This window comes from Labeo rohita, unplaced genomic scaffold (genome assembly GCF_022985175.1).
Source record: "Labeo rohita strain BAU-BD-2019 unplaced genomic scaffold, IGBB_LRoh.1.0 scaffold_164, whole genome shotgun sequence".
Classification (NCBI taxonomy): domain Eukaryota; kingdom Metazoa; phylum Chordata; class Actinopteri; order Cypriniformes; family Cyprinidae; genus Labeo; species Labeo rohita.
The window spans coordinates 113,196-122,284 of NW_026127824.1; the positions used below are offsets into that span (position 1 = coordinate 113,196).

General features: G+C 36.5%; 1 protein-coding gene and 1 pseudogene across 1 annotated transcript in view; one reads left to right on the plus strand and one right to left on the minus strand.

The window, feature by feature from the left end:
• LOC127158681 (uncharacterized) overlaps window positions 1-3,527 on the plus strand; it is a 44,000-nt pseudogene extending 40,473 nt beyond the window's left edge.
• LOC127158680 (uncharacterized) overlaps window positions 1-9,089 on the minus strand; it is a 138,318-nt gene that overhangs the window by 108,767 nt on the left and 20,462 nt on the right. The window lies entirely within an intron of this gene.

Here is a 9,089-nt window from a genome sequence, read left to right on the forward strand (position 1 = left end):
AACGGGACTTTGAAAAGTGCCCAGTGGAAATTCGCCCCTCTGGTACATCATATGCTATATTAAATGTCTTTTTAAAACACTATTTTAAAGCATTAAGTCACGTTAAGCGTTTTAAAATGCCCCGGCATCTGGAAATTCCGCCGGAAGTGCCGCTGCTTCCTTTTACACTGAAATGCCTTCCGTTTACACTGAAAAGTTCACGCACATCCACATATGAAATCACTTGCATATATGTATATACACAACTCAAGCATGCGTCTTACCTGAAATTTATTTTGTATGTTTGTTTTATGGGTGTATATGCGCGCAACGAGTTTATATGTATGTGCGAGTGCTTTTAGGTGTATATGCGTGGGTCAAGTTTATATGTATATGTGAGTATGTACAGGTGTGTCTGCATGCAGCGAGTTTATATGAATATGTGCGTGTTGTTGTAGGTGTATATGCATGGATCAAGTTTATACGTATAAGCGAGTGTCTATTAGCGTATGCATGCGTTAAGTTAATATGTATATACAAGTTATTCACAAGTGTATATGTATTCATTACTAATAAAAGATGTATTGGTATGGATTTCATATTAGTGTGCACATGTATTTCATATATATATATATATATATATTGAACATCCAATAGTATACATGTATATGCAAGTAATTTATAGGTGTATATGCACGTGTTTTACGTATGTATTGATAAGCGAAGTTTGATTAAATCCTACGTGGTGCCTCATAAAAACCAAATAATATAGTTCTGATGTGCAGAACAAGATTTTTGAGCTTCACAAAATAGAAAGTGGCTGTAAGAAAAGAGCTTATCTTACCATCGTCCGAATGCATGGTGAGGAGGAGAGTTTAAGTGTCCAAAGACTCTCCAAGGATCACAGTAGGAGAATTGCAGAGATTAGTTGAGTCTTGGGGTCAGAAGACTAAAAAAAAAAAAAAATTCAAACAGCCCCTACGTCACCACATGTTGTTCAGGAGGGTTTTATGAAAAATCCTCCTTGCTCATCCAAAAACAAACTCCAGCATATTCAGTTGTCAGACACAACTTAAATTTCAAATGGGAATGGCTTCTGTGGTCAGATGAAACTAAAAAAAGAGCTTTCTGGCAACAAACACTCAAGATAGGTTTGGTACAAAAAATACCCCATGTCCACAGTTAAATATACTGCTGGATCTTTAATGTTGTGGTCTTATTTTCCTGCCAGAGGTCCTGGACATCTTGTTCAGATACATGGCATAATGGATTCTAGCAAACACCAACAGATAAAAAATGTAAACCTGACTGCATCTGTTAAAGTTCTATAATAAGCTGTGGTTGGATCTTTCCATCAGGACAGTGATCCAAATCAAACATCAAAATCAACACAAAAACACTTTTGAGCCTGTCTGCAAAATTACATCATATTTTGGTAGTTCCGCCCACCGCTATTGACTGACAGGTGCGCATTACCATATCCTCAGCCATTTTATCTGCGTGCGATCGGCTGTGTTGAAAGCAGTGTCCCGTCAGGAAAACCCTTGATCTGTTTCATGATCATAAAACATTCAATGATGTTGGTGTTAGGAGTTTTACAAAGACTTCTTAGGAGTTTTACAAAATTTCCTACAAAAATATGCACAACTTCGATTTGGTTTTACAAATGTTTATAAGAGTTTATTTATATAGTACTTTTTGTAAGTTATTGATATTTTTCTGCCTGTATTTTTTACTTGTAAATAAAAGGAAGTAATTACATTCCGCAAGTTTTCATGGATTACTTGATGAATATAACAAAAACCGTAAGGTAATTAAGTTTACCTTGTTCGTTGACTAATTATACATTTATTGGATTTAGGATTGTAAAGCTAAAAGATCATCTAACAGGCTACTGCACTTTGATTCATTCATTGGCACTTACAGGTGCGTTTACATGGAGCATTGTAATTGGTTTGATAGTCCAAAAAAAAAAAAAAAAAAAAAAAAAAAACCTTGATAGATTTCAAAAACGAAAGTGAAACCAGTAAAAAAAAGTGTGCAAAATAAAGCGTCTGCAGAATGCATGCTTTGAGTCAGTGTTCAGCAACTCTTGGTAAGAAATTGTGTACTTGTTCCATTCAAGTACAGTAAAAATGTCTGTCCTATCACACTTGCTCATGTTGCTTCTGCTCTCTGTGTTTTGCCATATGCAAAACAGAGACGTCTAGGCTCTGCCCCTTTCTGGAGCTGGGCACGAAGTTGCAGCTCATTTTCATGTAAGGGAACAAACCCCTGAAACAGCACTTTTTAGACCCACCCCAAAATTGACACTTCAGCACGTTATAATAAACGATCTGTATTGTATTTGGATCTGAAACTTCACAGGCACATTCAGGAGAGCCATACAATTAATATTACATCTTGTAAAAAGGGGCATAATAGGTGCCCTTTGAGTAAAAGAAATGGCTTAATGCTGATTTTTCTATTTCCATTACAACAACACTGAATCCAGACACCACACCAATATCTCTGAATCACGGTATGTATATCATCCTCATTTCAGACACTAAATTCACACTAGAATCAGTATCTAAATGTAGTGAAACCTCATGAATCCTCTGAATCATTTTTTTTTTCTTTTTCACAATAACTATGGTTAATTATGCTCTTAAATTTACCATTTTATTTGTTGTTTGTTGTTTTTCTATATGTTGTTAAACACAGTAATGCTGAATGTGTGTCTCTGTATCGTCTCAGTGATTGTGATTGTTGTCGGCGCTTCATTCGCTGTTCTCCTTCCTGCTCTGATTCTTTGGCTGATTCTGAAAAAAAGAGCCGGTGAGTTTTTACAGTTTCTCATATTCTGGTACAACAGACAAAAACATCTGACTTAGTATTTACAGATAAAATGAGTTCACACAAATAATGTTTCTATTCTGCAGCACTAGAATTCTGTTAGACTCTTTTAGAAATTGATTGGTTTGTGTGTTTGATCATAACTATTCCCATGGCATTATTTTTCAGGTGTCAGAAGAGCGACTGATGACTCTGTGGTGAGTTTTGTAGGTTGATCATGAGCTGTTAGTGTCCATGAGCTCCACAGACGATTTTTTTTCATATCAGTGTATATTTGACAGTTACTGTGGTAATTTTCCTGTCATGTACAGTAGGATCTGTCATCCTAACCTTGTGTGTGTAATAGATTTTCACTAAACCTGTAGGTTTTATGTGTTTAGGAGCAGACAGATGATGAGATTTATACTGAAGTTAGTTACTGTGAACAAGAAAAACCGAGACAAAAAGAACAAGGTGAGCAAACACTTCCTCAACATGACCTATATCAGTTTTATTATATGCAGTTCTTCTAAATGTGTCTTGAATTGAGCTCAAACAACATGCTGTAATAGTTGTGTGTTAAAACAGTAACTGTGATGTTGATTCAGGTTCGCTGTGATGATAAAGTGACTTACGCTTCCATCAGAGGAGCAGAAGCTGGAGCTCAGGAAACTGCAGTCAAATTTATGCCTCTGTGAACAAGAACCATCACAAATCAGACAAATAATTATACAAAACTACATATTATACAATTGACTCCTAATGGTTTTGTTTAGTGTCATTATAAATACTGTCAGTGTTTTTTACATATTAGGAAACAAGCTCTTGTTTATTTGTGGTTATATGTTGTTCTGGTCATTTTGTCATGTTATTTTGTACAGTAGCTGTCTGTGTGTCTTTATTAAAAAAATCCCAATTCACAGTCTTATTCTCTCAGATCATTGTCATTAAATCATCTAGAGCTGGTTGTTCAGAATGAATCTGCATGTGGATGTGGGCCACTTAAGGCAATGATACGGCACTGCTGGTCTTCTTATGGACCGTACAAAATAGTTGCAAGCCTGAAGTGGCCCAAATGTATCAAATCACATGTGGGTCTCTGTAGGCAAATATGCAGTGTTGATGATAATATGTAATCTGTATGTGACCCTAAAGTGGTCCATGTGGTAAATAGTGAATATGGCCCAAATAGTGCCAACCAACTGTGGACCACCTTTGGCGAAAATGTGGCATGATTGACAAAGGCTCATCGGGGTGTAAACCAAATGTGGTCCACATATGTTTCAGCAAATGTGGCCCAGTTATACTAAAATTTATCTGGGCCAGTTTTGGCAAAGAAAGGACACAGTCAGGACTCACTAATCAGTGTGTAATCCTAACTTGTCCCACATTTGACATGGCAGATATGCCCCATATATTATAAAACAGATCAGGGCCAATTCTGGTTTGGATGTAGCATTTGACACTGGCTAACTGAGATGCAAGTTTTAAATTGTAAATATGGCCTAATAGAATTTGGCTACTTTTAGTAGGATCATAGGATGCAACAGTTCACTGATACAGGCTGATCTGGATATGAGTCTTAATAAGGCTACAGTACAAACCCAGCAATTATTTTTTAAAACATGCTTTTTTGATGCACCATTTCCTTTGTTGTGTTGATTGTATTATTCAGTTCATTTGTGCCTAGTTAATTAACCTTGTTTTGTCTGAGTACTTATGTTCACTTTGATGTGATCACTTGGATTTACCCTTGTTGGATTAAAGATTTATGATATATAACGTTTTGTCTTCATTGTGTGCTCTTTAACACAGCATAGCTGTGACACTTATAGATTTACTGTGTATAGAGTCTGAGTGAGATGCAATTAGGGTCAAACTTGTGAAGAACTGTTTTTAAAGTCTTGGAATGTGCCTTTGAATGTTTATCTGTGACATCTGCTTGTGCAAAACTTGGGTTGGGATGATTTTACCAAGTAGGACACATTTCTGGAACTTATTTGAACATTTAGGGAGGACATTTTTAAATTTCTCTTTACAATATGTTGAGTATTGTTGATGCATAACTCACTTAAGGCTTAGTGTGGCCCAGATAATGTATATTTATGGTTTATTTGGTTCATAATTAGTTAAAATGTGGCTGTGCAGTGGCCTGCTTGTGGACCACTGCCAAAATGTCACTATTTCATGCAGCATGTGGACCACATGAGGAATGTGAGGAAGACCAGGGTTAGATTAAAAATGAACTGTGACCCACATTAGGGCCAGTTTTGGTTTATTTGTTTGGCTTATGCAGCAATGCTAAGGCTTACTTGAGGCCCAAATCTGGCAAACAGGAGTGAACCACCCAAATGCCATCAGTCTAAACAGTGGGCCAGAGCAAGGTGTTGGATCTGAGCCAGAATTAAAATCAATGTTGCCCAGATTGGGTAGGTTATGGTTTATTTTATTCATTTTCATGGCTGACATGTGGCCTTCCTAGGGCTTGTTTGTGGCCCAAATTGACAAACAGGAGTGGATCACCCAAGTGCCATCTTTCCACGCAGTTTGTGAGTCAGATGAAAGTGTCAGGTGTGGGTCTGATCTGGATCTCAGGAATTTTTCTATCTGTGTGGTTGGATTTCAGCTGTTGGATTGGATCAGATCTTGAAAATTTACAATAAAGATTGTGAATTTGGATTAGATCACAAAATCCAATCTTGGTTTTGATTGGGATCAAGTTGTCGGTTTGTGTTGTTCAGCATTTGTTAGTAGATTGTGATGCCTTTGATCAAAAATCAGGATTATACTGATCCCAGCAGAAGGATGCATTTCAGCAACAAAAATGAAGTAAAACTTTAAAACCGGTCCAAAAATACAACATTTGTTACCCATCTCATGTTTTTCCCACATCTGAAAAAGTGTGTATCTGAGTCATTGTCATCCAATACAATTTTGCTCTGAAAAACCAGCAGAAAAGTATGATTACCTGATCCTTGATAGTAAAATGTGATTTCCAAATCCATGTCATTCTGATCCAGATTAAGTTTTTTGAACTGGCCTCTATTATCACAATTAATTAATTGCAGCTAATTAATTGTCAGTTTACACTAATTATGAGAACAGGCAAAGATACATGAAGTGTTTATCACAATATCACACATTGATCATTTGTGTTTGAATTGTTTGAGCAGCTGTTTGTAATATTATATTTTATTTGTCAATAATAAAATAGCCCATAGCAAACGTGTATATGTATAAGCCCATTGATTATCTGTTGGTTTGTTTTCCTCCTCCTGACCTAGTTTCTCCCTCATGTTTGATTGTTCATTTGATTCATTAATTCGCTTGTTTAGTTTTCTACTTAAGCTTTGTTCTGTTTAGTTTTGTCTGGTGTTGTTGTATGTCTTTGTGTCTCCATGTCGTGTACTACCTGTGCTCCTGTTTGCCTTGTATTTCCCTTTTGGATTTTCATTAAAGACTGTTATTTGAGTTTATTCCTACGACTCCTCACGCAGTGGCAGTTGTGACAGTATATGTATGGTGAAATGTATTTTCTATCATTATACAAGCTAGGTCAAGATAAATGTTTTCATTATTATCGGATCTGCCAGTTTTTGTAAGTGTAAATTAATTATTAAACAACAAACACAAACTACATTTTAATAGCAGCATTTCCAGCACTCAGTGTCTGAATTCACTCACTCAGTTTGATTTAACTGGACTATATTAGTGGACTAATGTAGGGAACATGAATGAGGGTATTGGGAATGATTTCACATACAGCCGGAGTGTTTTACTATGGAGCTCCTGACTGTTTGTGTATATTATCAATGACAATAACAAATACAACAATTTTTTTTATCATCTGTGTCTGTCCTGCAGGCCAAGACAACTGCACACAGAGATAAAGATTCTCTAAAATATGCCAATGAAAGTGTAATTCTGGATTTCTCCATAACTAAAACCAGTGTGGTCAAAGTAACACACACTTTTTTCCTCTCTCAACCCTAATGGTTATCTTTTGTTATCTTTGTGTTCTGGGAACCAAAACCCCAACTTCTCCCTGATGAAAAATGGCTGCCCACTGCTCTGGGTGTGTGTGTGTGTTCACAGTGTGTGTGTGTTCACTATTCACTGCTGTGTGTGATTGGTTAAACAGGGTTTCCATGGAGTCATAAAAAGTCATAAAATGTCATAAATTTAATAATAAGGATTTTAGGTAATAAAAAGTCATAAAAACGTCCATATTCTCCATATAAGGTCCTAACTTACATTTAGCCAGGTCATAAATTACATTTAGCCACGTCTTAAATTAACAGTCTATAGATGGCGCTGCGGAGGCGTTGCCGCCATTTTGGACTGACACCTGCAAAAAGTGTGTAGAAGATACGAGCGAGCAAGTGGCTGAAACGTAATAAATAAATTAATAAATTAATCAATAAATTGCAGCAATTATCAATCCACCAGGCATGATTTTGCGTTTCACCGGTTTCCAAGTGATCCACAAAGGTAATAATAATAACAAGGGGAAATATTTTAACTATGAATTGATTTTACAGTACATATTAAATTGTTAGCAGGACTGCCATTAACATCCTCCAACTCGCCAAATGCAGGTTGATTTCAGCTGTAGCGGGTAACACAGTCACTCCCACTTACCACTTTGGCGGGTTGAATTTTATATACAGTTAATACAGTTTTTTACAGACGCTAGGACACATTTCTCAATACTTAGGTCACTTTTGCAAAACTCTTCACACAATTCTCCAAACCGACTTTCAGCTTGGTACAGTACAAAAATGTTCTCTCTTAATCTCTTCTAACACAATTGCCGGTGGTGGTTTTGATCTCTGTTGCTTATTTGATTTTGATCTATTACTATTTTCAGTTCAGTGTTCACTTAATACATGACAAATTACAGAGTCACAATAGTTGGAGTCCTTGAGACAATGGTTGCTAGGTGTTCATATTTTGTGATAAATTTGAACAGTTTTTTTATGAATGTGTACCATTTTTTTATAAATGTATTTTTTAATTAAAAAAAAAAAAAAAAAATACATGACTCTATCACTACCAAACATGAATCTGGTTATTTCACTACATTAAGTTTTTTAACTTAACAAGGAAAAAAATACAATAGAACATAGATATGGGTAAGTAAAGGGTTTGCAGTAATTGTATCGGTTTACTTGGTAAACAGTAAGCAGTATGAAACAGTCTAGTCAGTTGGTGAAGGGGACCTGTCTATAATATTTAATTTAGATATAAATACATATATATACAAACTTTACATAAGTCATTGTAAGTTGGTCATATTCTACGGCGTTTTGTGTAGGTGTCAGTCCAAAATGGCGGCAGCAAATGTCATGGGCGGAACTGTTGCATTGAGTTTCGCCTCTTGGTACTTCTATACTCTTTGGTAACACAGCGTTCCAGAACTACACTACACGGTCCATGTCATGTGGCAATACAGCAAACAGACTTGTGGGAAAAAAAAAAAAAAAAAAAAAAAAAAAAAAACTTGAGAATTTCCAACTCTCAAACGTCGCCTACTGTTCGTCTCCTCAGCTCGTCACTGTAAGTCGTTGCTTAGTTTAACGTTAACTGTTTAGTTTAATTATATAAAAAATGGGAAAGTGTACATTTAACGAGCTATGGCTCCAAGACGGTGCTTTTAGTTTTTGGCTTAAGCCCGTCGTAAACGATCAGCATCAAGGCTATTGCACACTGTGTAAAAAGGCGTTGGAGCTGGCTAGTTTAGGCATACAATGCTTAAAGTCGCATGCCAAGTCAGAAAAGCATAAAACTGCTGTAAAAGGTCTGCAGCGGGTGCAGGCGATCAGTCAGTTTTGTTCGGCTCCGACAGTAACGTTACCTGGTCCAAGTACAGCGCGGGATTCCGTTTGTCTCATAATTTGTGTAGGTCATAAATTTAAATCATAATGGTCATAAAAAGGTCATAAAAAGTCATACATTTGACTGGCTAAGCCCTGCAGAAACCCTGTTAAATGCAGAGCACAAGTTCCCAGTATCATCACTAAACTTGGCCACACGTCACAAACACTTTACAGTATTTTGGGGGTGTTGACTTCACTGTTTGGAAACATGTTATTGCTGATTGTGAGAACTCAGTTTGTTTGACCGCACTGGTTACTAAAGAAGAGGAACTGACATCTTAACTCACACAAAACTGATGATCTCTGAACCCAGTTTGGACTGATGGGTGTGAATTCTCACACATTCGGGCGGCGTTCACACGACACCATTTTCATCTTAAAAAAAAAAAAAAAAAAAACATCAACTACTGGTCT